Raw genomic sequence first — 16,577 nt, 5'->3', positions numbered from 1 at the left:
GGTAAAGGTGGGTACACTGCTGCACGGGTATTCACCAAAGACGTAAAGGCACACGGGTAAAGGTGGTAACACTGCTGCACGGGTATTCACCAGAGATGTATAGGCACACAGGTAAAGGTGGTAACACTGCTCACGGGTATTCACCAGAGATGTATAGGCACACAGGTAAAGGTGGTAACACTGCTGCTGTACGGGTGAATAGGAACCTGGACCGGGAACTCACTAAAGCACGCTAGGAGACAACCGTTGTTCAGGCAATTTCCCATAACCTGTGGAACAGTTTTATACCCAGGGGAACCCTTAGACAGGCCCGTTTTCAGCTGATGCTGTGCACCTAACAGGGAGAAGGGTCCAGTCACATGGGCCGACTGTCATGGCGGTGCCCATGTCCGGATTTGCGATGCCGGACACCAGTCCTCCAGGAAGCCACAGTATGCGGGGAGAATACTCAGCTTCTCCCCCGCCGTCGCGCAGGCCGACCGACCACCCAGGATGAGAGGGGAAGCCGGCGGTGCGGTAAGCGGGCACTGATCCCCGGCTGAGCCCTGACATTTTGAAGTGGAGGTATGGAAAATCTTAGATTGCTGAAGGCGCATGCAATGGAAAAGAGGGCGTTACAACTCAAAAGGCACGCCCCTTTTAATCAGTGTAGTGTACCACACTGTAGTACCTCTTATACACATTATGCCACACAATAGTAGTTCCCCTTATATCACTCAGTGCTGACCTGGGAGTGCGGGAAGGGCCTCTAATACTGAGCTCCGGTGTCATGGACTCATGTAGAGCTGGATAACACCCAACACATGTGTCCCGTTATTACCAGGTGTGAACACCGAACCAGCTCTGCCCATACAGCGCCCCTTCTTCAGTGGAGCTTGTAGATATATCTATATAAATAGATAGATTGCAGGTTTACATCATGCACCTCAGCCTTATGTTTGGTTGCTCCCAAGCGTTCAGTAGTTAGTGGTGACTCGCAGAGCTAGCTCCATGCAGGGCTGAGTCACGTACTTTGGCAGTGCTGAAGCCACGCCTTCACCCTCAGCGTTGCTTTGAAAGCTGAAAAAAAAAACCTGTTCAGTACTTGAAGTGCCAGTATGCCATACCGTTGCATACCAGCACACTTCAACCACTGCATATCGAGGTACAATGTAGGTGTCAAATAGCACTGATTACCACCTCTTCCTACATCTCTTCCTTGGCGATCTACAAGTTTTGTAACTGTTATTAATTTAATTAATATAAGACATAGGGGCCTATTCCTCAACACTAAAGTATCGTTTTTAAGGTCCTCTTTCCTTAATTTATCCTTGTATTCATTAACACACTTAACGCAGGAAATATCACCAATATCTCCTGGCTAAATCCATCTGTGTTCATTTCCACACTCCCCATACTATAATATGGAGATGTAGAAATTACTGTATTCATCGATAGTGAAACTGTACGCCATCTCCAGACGGCGTACAGCCCCCAAAAGTGCTCACAAGTTGCCCGTTTACATGGGACGGCAGTTTGTGTAACAGATCTGCAGCCGCTGCTGTGTGCTGCTCCTCCCTCTGCTCTAGTGTCCAGCAGCGGCTGCACCCTCCTCCCGCTGCATGACGCTTTACCTCCTCCGCTGCCTGCTGGTTTCGTCTGGCCGCTCTTCCCCAGGACATCTCCCCTCTTGTCCGGTGTCAGCCGCCCCCTCCTCTCGCTGCATGACTCTTGTTGCCGCTGCCATAGCCTGCTGGTATCATGTGTCACTCTCCTTGTTCCCTCTTGTCCGGTGATGCCCGTCCCCTCCTCCCGCTGCATTCTTCTTTCTCCCTCTGCCGCTGCCTGCTGTTACCGTCTGGCCACTGTCCTCCGGGGCACATATAACTGTACTAACAACAATGACCTCTATCTATTTTAAATACATAGTAAAATTCGGCTGTTGTTTATTTGTATAATAAACCTGTTAGGAAGGCTGCTCATGCGCATTCAACTAAATCATGCAGTGTTAAGCAAAGGAAGGAAGAGGAAAGTATCGCTATCCACAAACTGTCTACGCAGAGATGGTAGTTTTTTGGAAGAGATACTTATGTAGATAAAGTATGATGAATTCGCCCGAAAATTATGTAGAAGTCATTGCGAGTTCTAAATGAAATGAACACTATACATTGTTTAGTGTGGATGAATAGGCCCCGTAGAAGCTCTGAGCCTTTGAGTATGAGTTTACATTGTTGCATAGTTATGAGGTCTAAAAAGACACAAGTGTAATCACTATATTTATTTTCTAGATGTGTCAATCCAGTAGAAGAAAAAAAAATAAAACCAAAGCCAGGTGGGGGGAGGAAATCAGATTACCTGTATCAATCATCTTTGAAGGTAAATTGTCACCCATCTCACAGTGAAAACCCCTTTTCATGTTGGTAGGAAAAAAGCCCTTCCCCCAGTCACAGTGCTTATTCCCTTCTCACTTTGCCAGACCTGGGTGTAAACAGTTTGTCAGGCACATCTTTGCATTGTCCTTGATTATATCTGTACACATTAATTAGGTCACTAATTTCTTTTAAACTCCATTTTGTCAAGTATTTAATTGTAATTTAACCCCTAATATGGTGCTCACTATCGTATCCATTTTGAGTTGCCTTGTTATTCTTTAGCAAACATCCACACACTGTACCCATATTTAAGATGTGCTCTAACCAGTGATTTAGACAAACAAGGGCTACTGCTATGTTATGCCTGGTGGTAGACCCATCTAGTGAAGACAGGCTTGCTATACATCCCGGATTTTCCTGGATCGTATTGGCATTGGGGTCTGTGCCCTGGGGTCCCGAAAACAGTTTTGGGATGCCGAAATGCCCAGGATTGTGGTGATGGCATCCACTGTCACTGGAGAGGCTGGCGCTGTCACTGAGGGTCAAAGAAGCTGTGCAGAAGCATAGGATGCTCCTGTGCGATGATGTTCCGTGGTCCCGGTGGCTGGTTGCATGTTATGACATTAAGCCAGCCGAATGACTTTTGCATCTCGCTAGTCACGGCAAACTTGTATTCTGTTAGGAGTCGTTGGTCTAGAACAGGCCTGGCCAATCTGTGGCTCTCCAGCTGTTGTGAAACTACAAGACCCAGCACACTTTACCAGCTGATCGGTGGGAGGGTATGGCGGGACTTGTAGTTTCACAACAGCAGGAGAGCAACAGGTGGGCCAGTCTTGGTCCAGAAGGATCACTCCTTCCCTACAGTCTATTTGCTGGAGGGTGTCTCTGAGGACTGGCCGGGACTGTTTTTTTTATTTTTATTACTTGGACAGGACGTCTTGGCTCTGTGTATAAGCGTTTACTTAACAGAACTCTGTATCTGCAAATTAATAAATATAAACCAGACTATTCTTTTTTTTTTTTTTTTGTATTTCAAGTTGTACCTGGCTTTATGTACAGTACTTTAAGGGGTACCGTATATTTACTAAAGTGCGGGTCTTTAGAAGTGGAGATGTTGCCCATAGTAACCAATCAGATTCTACTTATCATTTATCTAGCACCTTCTAGAACAGGTATGGGCAATAAGTGGCCCTCTAGCTGTTGCTGAACTACACATCCCAGCATGCCTTGCAACAGTTTTAGCATAGCCAAAAAGCAAAACTGTTGCAGGGCATCCTGGGATGTGTAGTTCCACAACAACTGGGGGGGAGGGGGGGCGCGCTAATTGCCCACCACTACTCTAGAAGATAATAGCTAGAATCTGATTGGTTGCTATGGCCAAAATCTCCACTTCTAAAAACCCGCACTTTAGTGAATATACCCCTTACTCTGAGTTTAGCTAATAATTTTTACACTTCTAAGTATTGTGCAAAACACTACATATACTAGTAAGTATAAACTACACTGTTCTTACCCTGCAATAGGGGAGATTTTTTTTTTACATTAGTCTTGAGTCTTTGGACTCAAAAGACTGTCTCGCATCATTTATATGAAATCTAGTATTTTCCATTAAAGCTCATAGTTCTAATTTATATGTAATTATTTAAGAATGCCACCATCTAAGAGAAAATGTCACTTTACTGATAAATTGCGTAATGACTTTCATTTTATTAGGAAATATAAAGAGAACGACAATGAAACTGTGTTATGCTCAGTGTGCAGGGCTGTATTTGCAATTGGCCATGGTGGGTGGTCTGACATTATGGACCATATTAAATTAAAGTAACACAAACCTGCACCTCAGGCTTCTTTACCTTCCAGCAAGGTGACCAGTTTCTTTTGCACAAAGCGGAGAATGAGTCATACGAGAGGGGACCATGGCTAGTTTCCATATGGTAAAGCATAGTTTCAATTCAAGCGAACTGCACTTCAGAAACTGTAAGGGAGCTCTTTGGAAAAAAAAGTCCTGGCAACTTACGCAATGGGACAAGTTGTTCCTGCACTGGAAGATGCACAATTTGTATCTGTTATTATAGACCGTTCAAATCATAAGGCCATAAAATTATTTCCTGTCTTTATACAGTATATGCTAATGCTTGCAAAAGCACCACCGACATAAAGACGCCCACTGCTGCTTTCTCACATGCGGCCACTGTCGCTCTTCTGTGTAAACATCAGTACCATCGACCACTCACACAGCATTTACACCAGGTCTGACCTGCAGCAGACACTGCAAGTATCCTCGCACGCAGTGGGCTCTCTGTAGGCAATCGCAGTGGCTAATTTATGCATGCATCAAATGGATAGGCATGCCTGCGTTTCCTACCACTCCCCCGTCACCACCCCCAAACGCTCACAGCCTGTCACTCACTGTGCGATGGATTCCACTGTGTGTGCATAATCACAGTGAATTCGCAGCACACGTGCAGTGCGGCTTAGACGCATGCGCAATGGCTAACAATCTGCGTAAGTAGTTGCATTTGCGAACACTGCTTAATTAGGCCCTTTGTTCGCTATTTTGTGCCAGGTGTAGGTATAATGCTGAAAATTATTCACTTTACTAATAATGGGTTTGATTATTGAAGTTCTGAACAAATACATGCTTACAGATAAAATAATAGCATTATCTGCAGATAATACCAACACCAACTTTGGAGGAGTCAACAGTGGTGAAAGTTCTATTCTCAATGGAATACAGCATATGGACATTATTTTTTTCAGCAATGTAGGGCGTTATTGTCTGGTGTACTACGGCAGATACCCCTCTTTCAAATAAGGCCCCCAAATCTGTAGATACACTACTAGAACGGGGGAGATAGGGTACTGTTAGTCCCTTACCCCATTACCTGCACTTCAGATTTTCTTGTGCTCAGTGATGTCATTGCACAATGACATCACTGCAATGATGTCATTAATGTGCCGCCTCCTCCCATTGGCAGTAATTAACATTGGGCATTTTGCAAATATATATTTTATTCACCAGAATTCCAACACTACTGAGTGGGACTTAACATTTTTTATGTAAATGCTGGGCATGACTCCCACTCGTCCTTAGTATGGACGGATATAATAAAAGGAACAAAAATCTGTAGTTGCGATATATGTGTGTTCTCAATAGGTAATATAAAATGTAATACATATATATGAATGAAAACTGAGATTGGAACATTACATAAATTCAAAAGATTTATTAAAGGTACTTCAGTACTCTAAACACTATTTAAGATCAAAGAGATGAAAAATAAATTAAAACAATATTCAAACATCTGATGTGTAATACAGATACCAATAGTAGTGGACTGTTGTAAGAATAAGAAGCAGGTACCTGGAGAAATAATTGCAATACCAGTATTCAGCTGCAGATTGATGTCCCAGAGGATCCGATAGCATTAATTGGAATATGGGGATGTGGTTAAGATCCTGACAACCGGGATGCCGAATGCCGGAACCCCAGCACTAGATTCCCCATCGCCGAGAGAACACAGGCGACGGAATCCCGACATGACTGGGGATGCCAATGACGGAATCCTGGCAGACGGCATCCCGATCGTCAGGAGACTGGGGAAAGGTAAGTATCAGCCGCGGGAGGGGGGAGGTTAGGCTGTAGACAAGAGGGGTTATGTTCAGGCATCACCGGATGGAGGTTAGGGCTAGACACTAATGGGGGCAGGGTTAGGGTTAGACACTAAGGGGGGCAGGGTTAGGCTTAGGCACTAAGGGGGTAGGGTTAGGTTTAGGCTCTTACCGGGAGGGTTAGGGTGCAGGGTAGGGAAGGTTAGTATGAGGGTGCAAGAAAGGAGAGTTATGGGGTAAATATGACAGGGGAACATTACTCACCGTTCCCCTGTCGGGATTTGAACCATCGGGATACCGCTGTCAGTGTACTAACAGCCGTCATCACGTCCATCGATATTTCGTACAGATTCCTTGACAAGGTACATGTACCTACTGTCCGATGGCGGTCTAGACGCACTATTGTCAGGTCATGGTGCTGTGCGTTGAGACCTTGATATTGTAGCTTTTAGGATCTGAGTGGTGGAGATAGTACAATTTTTGGAAAGTGTAGTGTAACAAAATAGTGTGGACTAAGGAGCTCATTCAGAGCCGGTCGCTAGAAAGCGGCTGCTCGTTGCAGACGATGTTCACTAATGTGCGCATGCGTGTAGTTCGCAGTGCGCGTGCGCAAACTAGTACGAGTGATCGCAAATGTCTCGCTCGCCCTGCAAAGACAGCCCAGTGGAATGAGTGACAGGAGAGGCCGTTTGTGGGTGGTAACAGGGGCTGGCCAGTTGTAATGGGGGAGTGGAGTTGCGAATGCAGGCGTGGCAGGGTGTTTTCACTCCGTTTCTGGGGCGTGAATAATTAACAGGCAGCATCATAGTTCACGTCACCTGGTTGATTTTTACACCAAACTGCTCGCAGTGCTTGTGGTAGGGTACAGACAACCGCAAGCGCTGCGCTCAGATTCGATGGATTCCGATGTACCGATGGTTGTATATACTTCCTGGAGATGACGTACGCAAGTGGGCGGCTAAAGACAGGCTGGTGGGCGTCTAGAAATACAAGGTGATTGCTCGCCCAGACATAGTGGGCGTGCTTATGCCTTGACGTCACTTAGCTGAATTTCCATACGCAGGGAGCGAGCGGCCGCAACTAGTGAGCGGGTCTGAATCATGCCCTGAGTGTCCCAGTGACTAATGGAAAGTAACACCCCTAAGGTATCTGGTTAGACAAAGTCCTTGATGTGTTTTGCTACAACCTGGTAACTTCATCAGAATAAGTGTGCTTTATTAAGAGACGGTCTGGTAACCATTTTATTACCTTACCATCTGTGGTGTAGTGCACCACTACATCTCTGCCAGCCTTAATCTTATTTTCAAACTTGTATGTGTTGCTTTTCACAATAGTATCCATAGATCCTATGGGTAGGAAGTAAGAGAGATTGCACTAGTCTGGGGACGTGGACACATGTTGGAGAGCAGCTAAACCACCCACCTGTGAAAGAAGGTATTAGAACAGGAAACAATATTTTGTAAACAAATTCGCTGATGAGATTTGTATGAGGAGGTTGATATATAATGTGAGCAGTCTTCATTACAGATAGTTATGGGTAATGTCATATATGGTCTTTAGAATGCTTTAAAAAAGAAAGAGAGACAAGTAATCATAGGCTATGGGCCTTTTATTGGTCATTTGAAGCTACAAATGAGACAAAATATTACATTATAGCAGCCGCTTGGGGATTTACTTGCTTTGTAAAAGCATCATGACATTTCCAAATGCCTTGTAGCTTCCATTTATTGTGAAAAATAAAAATAAACCTTTTTATGCAGTTAGCAATGTTCTATATTAGGTAGATGATCTTTCTTAATATATATTTTTGGGCACAGTTTGGTTGTTAATGTTGAACTACAAATGTTGTAATCCAACCATAGCACTATTATTATTATCTTTTATTTCTAAAGCAATGAAAAGTGTCCATTGCTCCATAAAAGGAGTAAATATAACAATGTAAAAATCACATAGCATATGTAAAGTACACAACAGTAAAGACATAGACCAAAATGACCTAGCAAAAGCACCATACGCAGGCAGTAAAACCACAGACAGGGTAGACTGAGCAAAAGGGGGTATGAGTAGGGCAGCTCGCTGTAGCTTGAAATGGCCAGCGGAGGGGCGCAGGGAATTTTAGCACTCAATGAGCTTGTACCCAGCATATGGGCGAACACAGAGTATCACAGTCTATGAGGGGAAATATGTGGACAGGGCATGGTTAGTGCAAGACGGAGAATGAAAGCAACCATTCTAATGGGAAGGGTTGAACACTTGGATGGATGAACTGGTAAGTAGAGTAGGTCTGCGGGCAGAGGGGTGAGTGTTGAGTTAAGAGAAATCTGATTTGGATGAACATGTTAATTTTTAGGATAAGTTTGAAGCAGTTTCAAGTCTGATTTGTTGAGGGAATGGGGGATGCATCAAGAGGTGGGAGTGAGAGGAGGTAACCAGAGAGGAGATGCTGTGACGATCAGCGGAGAAGCAGAGAGGACAGGAGGAAGGATGGACAGACATCAGTTTGCAGATGTTGGAGGAGGAGGAGTGATTATAACAGCTAATAAGATTAGGCATATCCTGTCTTATGCTGAATACACATGGTACGACAGCAACGATCAGATAACGATCAGATGATCGTTATCTGATTGTTCTGTATGTGCTGGATCGAGCATCCAGCACATGCAGCAGACCCCCCACTACTATAACGACCCGCGAGCAACGATCGCGGGTCCCTATAGTAAACAGGCTAACCTGGTTGATATCGACCAGGTATGCCTGCTTGCACAGACGACGGTTGTTTGTCGTCAACTACCATACGTGGATGCGCATCGTCAATCATATGGTCATTAGCAGGGCCCAGAAACTGTCAGATTTTAACGATAACGATAGGATCGTTATCGTTGAAATCTGACATGTTATTGTACCGTGTGTACGGGCCATTAAATTCTGAAAATGCATAAATGTAATACAGTATAATGTACACTTGTATGCAGGGGCGGATGGTGAATTTAAAGTGGCCCTGGAAATATTGTACAAGGTGGCCCCATATGCACGCTCCCTAGGCACGCGTATGGAAAAGTGGATGTAGCCTTGCGGAACGGTGCTTGGTCTCATGAAAATGCCATGCCCACAAATCAGTCCCCCCAGGAGAGAAGTGGGGACTCTGGGGTGAATGGGGGGCACTGTGACTTGTCTGGCTGGGGGGGTCAGAAAATATGCCTTAGATATATACAGCACATGCTGGGAAGAGAGCAGACTGTTATTACACAGCTGAGCACAATGACAGTCTGCTCTCTGCCTGAGTCACTCCCCCATGTGTTCTGCCCCCTCCCTCCACACACCCTATACTGCCCCCAGCCCATCCTGCTCAGCATTAGGGGCCCCGCACACCTCACTCCCTGTCGCTGCCGGCCAGACTCTTATTAACCGTGGTCTGCAGCTTCTCCTTTGTTCTCCCGCCGCTGCTTGCCGGGACAAGTCAGGGTCGGGATGGCCATTGACAATTGATGATTCATAATCATTGATGGTTTATGACCAATGTTGAATGCTTTTGCCATCGATGGGGGAGAACCAGATGGTTTTCCTCCATCAATGTCTAAGCCTAACCGACTTGTTTTATTTTGTTTTTGTTTTTTGTTACCAAGTGCTGGGACACAGAGCATAGCTCTGCCTCTACGTTCTGATTGGCCCACGGGTGAGGCAGTCAAAAGACAGGGATGACCATCGGTTGGTGAAACCATCGATATTTATCCATTGAATAGTTTGTAACCATCAATCGCTAGTTGCTATTTTGCCATCGATGGTAACCATCGATAGTTACACCACCGAAGGCCATCCCTAATACCCCTTTCAGACATCTCGAGAATCCCGGGAATTTGGCCTGCCTCGGCCAAATTCCCGGGTACCCGAGTCTGTCTGAAAGGTACCTACCCGGGAACATGTTCCCGGGTAGCCGCCCCTGCAATCGACCAGGGTTTTTCCCGGGACTTAAGTCCCGGGAAAGTACCCTGCTTCTGTCTGAATGGTGCTACCCGGGAATTTACTACTCCCGGGCTGCACCAAGCAGCTTTTACATTGACAGCGCAGAGCGTCCTATAGGACGCTCTGCGCTGCTGCTCATTACAATGAGTTGACAGCACTCTGCGCTGCTGCTCATTACAATGAGTTGGCAGTGCAGAGCGTCCTGTAGGACACTCTGCGCTGCTGCTCATCACCCCCCGCACTGGTGGCTGTGGCGCTGACAAACGAGTCAGCGACCATGGCCGGGTCCTCACACCGGTGCTGGAGACCGCCGGTGGTTTGCAGCCACAGCAGGCCGCCCGCACTTCCGCTGGACCACCAGGGTAGATAGGGGTTATTATATTATAGATAGAGGCTGCACTTTGATTGGATGGCTGCCTGCTGCATGATGATGACATCAGCGGCAGCCGGAGAGGGGATAGGTTAGGAAGAGCAGAGGAGAGGCAGATAATATTTAAAACTAAAAAACCTGGCTTATGTCTGAAAGGGGTCTACCTGGGAATTTCCAGGGTAGACACTGCAGTGTGAAAGGGTCTTGACCAAATACACGGGAATTTGCACAGGAGAAATTCCCGGGACTGAGCAGGAAATTTCCCGGGTTGTATGTCTGAAAGGGGTATAAGTCAGGGGGAGCACACAGGGCTGGGGGAGGAGACTGGGCGGAGTTACAGAGAAGCAAAGATACTGGGCGAGGGCACGGAATACACCCAGTACCTGGGCTCTAAGGACAGTCATAGACCAGTGGCACCAACTATTTTGCATAGTCTCTGCCCCTCCCCACTGATTGTAATGATTGGGGGTGGGGTCATGCAACAGGTAGATTGACCCCACAGTCCCCTCGGCCCAGCAGGAATCTTCCAAGTAAATTATGAAACCAATCAGCCCCTGCTTGCATGTAAATGTAAGTGAAAACAAACTTTTTAAACAGAACTCTTGTTTCTTCCTCTATAACATAGAGATAAATAATTATTTTTACTTTTTGAATAAAATAATTTCTTCTCTTCATGCCTGTTGGTCTTAGAAGTTGTAATGGTCATAAAAATTATAGGCGTACAGTAGTTTTAGTTATGTTCTTTTACAGTGGTAGTCTGTTCTATACCTCTCTGTTTAACAAGGAAAATCTTAAAACATGACCTGTTCACAAGAGTAGAGTGGGGTTCTAGAGTAAAGCTGGCCACACACTAGACCAACATCCATCCATGGTTGGAATGAAAATCTGGTAAGGTATGAAAGCAAATGACAATCAGCAATTTCCTCCAAAACGCCAGAAAATGGACAAAAACTGTTGTTTGAACAAATTGTTTGGATCAAACATTTAACAAACTTGTCTGACCGACCTTTTTCATCTGTTTTCTGGCATTTAGGAGCAAATTGCTGATCATCAGTTACTCCCATAAGTTACCAGATTTTCATTCCAACCAATCAACTAGTTGGATGTTTGGACAGAAAATCTGTACTCAGCCTTAGAAATCCATACTGTGTAAATGTTACTTCCAAGATCTCATTTGTGGGAGAATATCCCACCAACCTGAAACAGCTGAAACCACAACAAGCCCAAACCACAGTGTTTCTATGATCATGTTTCCTACTTACACATTCTGGCAGCACCCTTACTATTTCCCATGTATTATGTTGTTTCCTTCTCATTAAATTAATTTACTAGATATAATCAGTGCAGCAAGTTGCTGGGTTTGTGTCTATTTTCCACATCACTTAGCTATACCTCTATGACTGGAAATGATGGCTGTGTAATAGTGTTGGGAAATGTTATGCTCCATCTGCACTGTTATTGGACCGTGTCTAGATAATGTGTTTACACAAGACCATTTGCACAGCTCAGGCCTAGGAATTGCAAGCCCCTTGGGATCATATCGATTCATTGGCTAAAAATATGCTTTGCTTTCTCTTAATCCGATTTACTTAAATGGAAATTATCACCATAACATGTGATATTCCCCTGTTGGTGGATGCATAGTATCTTATATACACACCTTAGGCTGATAACTACCAGTATCCAGTTCCTGTATTTCTCTGTCTTCTTACTGGCCGATAGAAATGTTTTGGTGAAAGTTCTTCACTGAATTATTTGGTATCATGGAGGAAATTATGGACCCCATTTATTAATGAGTTTTATCACCAAAATGAGTGATAAATGTCACTGTGTATGATAAATGGTGCTCCAGCCAATCAGCTCCCAACTGTCATTTTTCTAACAGTTGACAGTTGGGAGCTGATTGGCTGGAGCACCATTTATCATACACAGTGAAATTTATCACTCGTTTTGGTTATAAAACTTGTTAATAAATGAGGCCCATATATATCTCTATTTGCTTATTGATATCCTGATTGCAGGGGCGTCTTTAGCGAGGGGGCGGCCCGTGTGCATTTCCCGCCCAGGGCCCCCTCCTCTCTTCCCGGTGGCCGGCAGCCGACTGACGTGGCTGGCCGGCCACCGTAGCATTAGTAGACTCTGGGCACCAGAGTGTGTCCGGTCTACTGCGCATGCGCAAAACACCCGAAAAATGGCCGCGGTGGCCATTTTTTTTAACTTTTTGTACAGCACTGACACCCGGCGCGTGACCTCAGAGAGGTAAGTTTCAAGTAATATGGGTGCAGGATGTGCGGTGCGGGCCCCCCCTGGACCCAGGGGCCCATGTGCACCGCATACCCTGCACCCATTATAGATACGCCCCTGCCTGATTGATATCCTGACTTCAGTAGTATAGTTTTTTTAAATGTTTTCCCCTAATAATGATAAATGTAAATCTCACCCACATTTTCTATCATACTGTGGATTGTCAGCTCAACAGAGGAGGTCCTTCATAAAATACAAGCAATGAACATTGCAAAATTCCTTGGCTTGGCTTTAAATTAGAGATGTGCGCAGGCCCCTGTGTTTTGGTTGTAATTCACCATCGTGTTTTGGTTTTGGCAAAGCCACCCTCAAGTGTTTTGATTCGAATTTGGTTTGGTTTTGGATTCCTTAAAAATGGATAAATATCAATAACCCCTAAGTTCGGGCGTGTTCGTATTTTAGGAAAACCGAACCACTTATCTCTATTTTAATTTAGAATAAGATACAAAATTGCTACCTGTGCAGAGAATAGACAGTAAGTCGCGCTAAGCCATATTCCACTAACATGCTAGGTGTACGAGGACACACCTGTATGTAGAGGCACACTGTGCAAAGAGGAGACTTCAGATAAAGGACCCTCTAGTACCACCCATTCAGTTCAATAAACTTTTTTTCTCCTTAAATATATTTTGGTTCAGACTCATGGCTTATATAAAATGTGCATGTGCTGAAGAGACAAAGGCCAGCTGAGCAACATACAGTATGAAAAGTGATTTGCATGGCAGATTATTAGCTGCTGGGCAGATTCCCTACTGCACATCACATTCTACCAGAATGTCAGGGAGACTGCAAATATTAGGGGAAAATTCAATTACTGGTGATGTGCTGCCGAGCATCTCCTTGATAATCACATATATGCCGGATGTGATAGCCGGTCAATGTTGTATGAGGGAAAACATGCAATACCGGAGGATGTAATGTGCCATTCACAGATTTTTGTTTTTCCCCATAGAGGTGAGAATAATAAACTGCAATTATGTCATGATTCTTGGGATACCGTGCATTGCACCCTCTAATTGATTTGACCCCAAAGATTCAAACGTCATTGTTACCAGACAGAGCAGGCAGTTCTGCCATAACAGACCCTCCAACATGATCCCTTCCATTAGGTACAAAATGCTCTGCTCCTGGATTTCCCACCTAATGTATGATTGCAGTTACATGTGTTGAACTAGGTAATTGATGAGACAGGTGTTTCAACACAGGTGGCTGCAATCATATATTAGGTGGGAAGTTAAGGAGCAGAGCTCTTTAACCACTTGCCTGGCACGGTCACATCAGATGTGACCACACAAGGCTGGACTTTCCCTGACATGGTCACATCTTATGCGACCAGTCAGAAACACCCACTGTGCGGCTGTGGGAAGATGATCTTCCCACAGCAGCCAACCTCAGATGGACCTCCCGGCCCCACTGCACCTGCCCCCAGTGTGTCCTGATCACTGTGGCCAGCAGTGATCGGGCAGCCCGGGGCACCCCCCTCCCGGCGGCCCTAGCCGTCGGGTAAGTCAGCGCTGTCCTCTCAGTTTATACCCGACAGGTGCAGAGAGCAGCAGCCGCCGGGGAAGCTAACGCCACGCTTCCTCCGTGTATATCCCAACGCCTCCAGAGAGCCGAGCCGCTGGATAAGTCAACACTGCCTTCCCCCTGGTTATACCCGTCGGCTGCAGAGACAAGCAGCTGCCGGCGCCGGGGTAGCTTGTGTCGCCCTCCCTTCTTTTGTATACGCCGGCAGCTCCAGAGAGCTGAGCCACCGGGGAAACCACCGTTGTCCTCTACGTTTATATCCGGCAGCTGTACAGACAAGCAGTCGCTGGGGTAGCTAGAACTCTGCTGCCCAGCGACTCCAGAGAGCAGCAGCCATTCCTGTGTATACCCCGGCAGCTCCAGAGAGCCGAGCCGCCAGGGAAACCACCGTTCCCCACAGTCGGCGCTGGGGTAGCTAGTGCCGCCCCCTTCCTTTATATACACCGACAGCTCCAGAGAGCCGAGCCGCCGGTTTTATATTCACCATTGTCCTTTCCCTGTTTATACTTCAGACATGCAACCGCCGGGGTAGCTACTAGCACTCTGCATGAGGGTGAAGGGGGGAGGGTTGGTTCCGGCAGTGTGAAGGACGAATAAAATCTGGAGGGGAGGGGGGCTATATTATTAATAATAAACAATTACACTAGTTATGGAGGAGGAGGGTGAAAAAACCAGGGGAGAGGGGTGCAAAGAGACTTTATAATAAGGGCCTATGGACACAGGGGTGGTGCGAGCCCTAGGCGTATTATTTTTTTCAATGAAATATTAAGATACATCCCTACCACACATTATAACATCCGTACCTATGCGGATCGCAGCTGCGATTGCAATAGCCATTACGCACGCAGTCTCATTGCGGTAATATGCTAATCCATTGTGATTGCTATGCCGTCGCAGCACTACATAGGGACGCCCACCTTACCTTACACACATCTGTAATCCTTAGCAAGACTGCAAAACCATTGGTAAGATCAAGTATAATCGCAGCCTCCCGCACACTTGCACAAGCTCTGACCTTACTCAGGAATTGCTAACTTCATCGCACGCTATGACTATTCATGCTGAGTAGGGCATCGCAGTGGATAATTTATGCTCGCCCCTGTAACGGCGTTCCAATGCACTGGCACGCCTGCGTTTCACCAACCACCACCCCGTCACCACCAACAAATGGCACTTCCTGTCAGTCACTCTGTGATGAAGGCAACAATCAGCCATTTGCGTGCGTAATTGCAGTTGCGATATGTAGTGAATCAGGCTCTTAGTTACCTGCAATGTGGGACCTGATGGCACCACAATTAGCACAATGAACATACACTTTGCCCTGCCCATTGATTACATAAATCATCTCCCCATAGCATTTGAAAAAAGATTGGAAAGCAGCTATGCTCTCTATAGGAGAAGAGTGTAGGGGACTTTGAGGTGCAGGAGACAGGCGGCCCTGGGGAGGAAGAGAGTGGCACCATGACCATAATGAGCTGGATCATTTTGGTCAGTTATCCTTAATGGGAAGGGGTATTGTTTTTAGAAATATTAATTGATCACCCTGTATAAAAATCTACTGTCACTCTTTCCTTTCAAGGGTATCTCTATGCCAATATCATAGTATTGCAGCATGGTATATAAATTATAAATGCAATATGCTCACTAATATAATTGTCTCCACAGGTGGAATCGGACTTCCTGTATCAAGCTCAGCTGCATTCATTATTCACCATTCACAGTCATATAGAGCAGCTTATACATTGATATCCCCTCAATGTTCCTTCCATCGGCAGCAGGGGAGTTCCATGGAATGCCAGTCTCTGGATGGTTTCTATGCTTTATGGAACTGATCTATTGCTTGCTGAGGGCCACTTTCCTGGAAAGAAACTGAAAGACAGAAGGGAGAAGACCAGTAAATTTGTCAGAGTGCAATGAACGTGACAAATTACTGTACAAAGGAAGAAATTAATAGTCTGAAATTGTTCAGTCTTTAATAAACTAATTGTCTCTAGGTAGAACACATAACTTATTGTCTTCTAAACAGTATTGTTCAGCCTTGTTTTACAGAGATTCACCAGATGATGCTATATTCAATTTATTATATATTGAGTTTACGGTAAATAAGACCTGCTAATGTAATGTGAATCAGAATGATAAGGAATTTAATCCTTGCAATTCTAATGCCTGCAACATTACATTATGCAATCCACATTGCCCATGATTCTGCAACAAGTTTTAAATACATATAGTGGGAGGTTTTCATATATGATGAATGTAATAATGATGACCAAAAACATGGGTCAGACTCATAGGCAATGGAAAGTGGTTACATATTTTATTAAAGCAAAGACCATATTGTATCCAGGACCCTGTTTACAGACATTGCGGCCTCAGATTACTGTAAAAAATTGAGGGGGAAATGTATCAAACCTTGGAGAGAGATAAAGTGAAGAGAGATAAAGTACCAACCA

At 45.3% G+C, this 16,577-nt stretch overlaps 1 long non-coding RNA gene across 1 annotated transcript in view; it reads left to right on the top strand.

Moving 5' to 3' along the window:
- Window positions 1–16,124, top strand: part of LOC148521624 (uncharacterized) — a 39,018-nt gene extending 22,894 nt beyond the window's left edge. The window contains exon 3 of the long non-coding RNA XR_015878809.1: window positions 15,790–16,124. This is a non-coding gene — a long non-coding RNA (uncharacterized LOC148521624). The remainder of the gene's footprint in view (window positions 1–15,789) is intronic.
- Window positions 16,125–16,577: the final 453 nt, after the last annotated feature.

The sequence above is a fragment of the Taudactylus pleione genome, unplaced genomic scaffold, assembly GCF_031769625.1.
Source record: "Taudactylus pleione unplaced genomic scaffold, aTauple2 ptg000156l, whole genome shotgun sequence".
In the NCBI taxonomy this organism is placed as follows: Eukaryota; Metazoa; Chordata; class Amphibia; order Anura; family Myobatrachidae; genus Taudactylus; species Taudactylus pleione.
The sequence above is the reverse complement of the archived record's forward strand: the minus strand, read 5'-3'. Positions and strand labels throughout refer to the sequence as shown.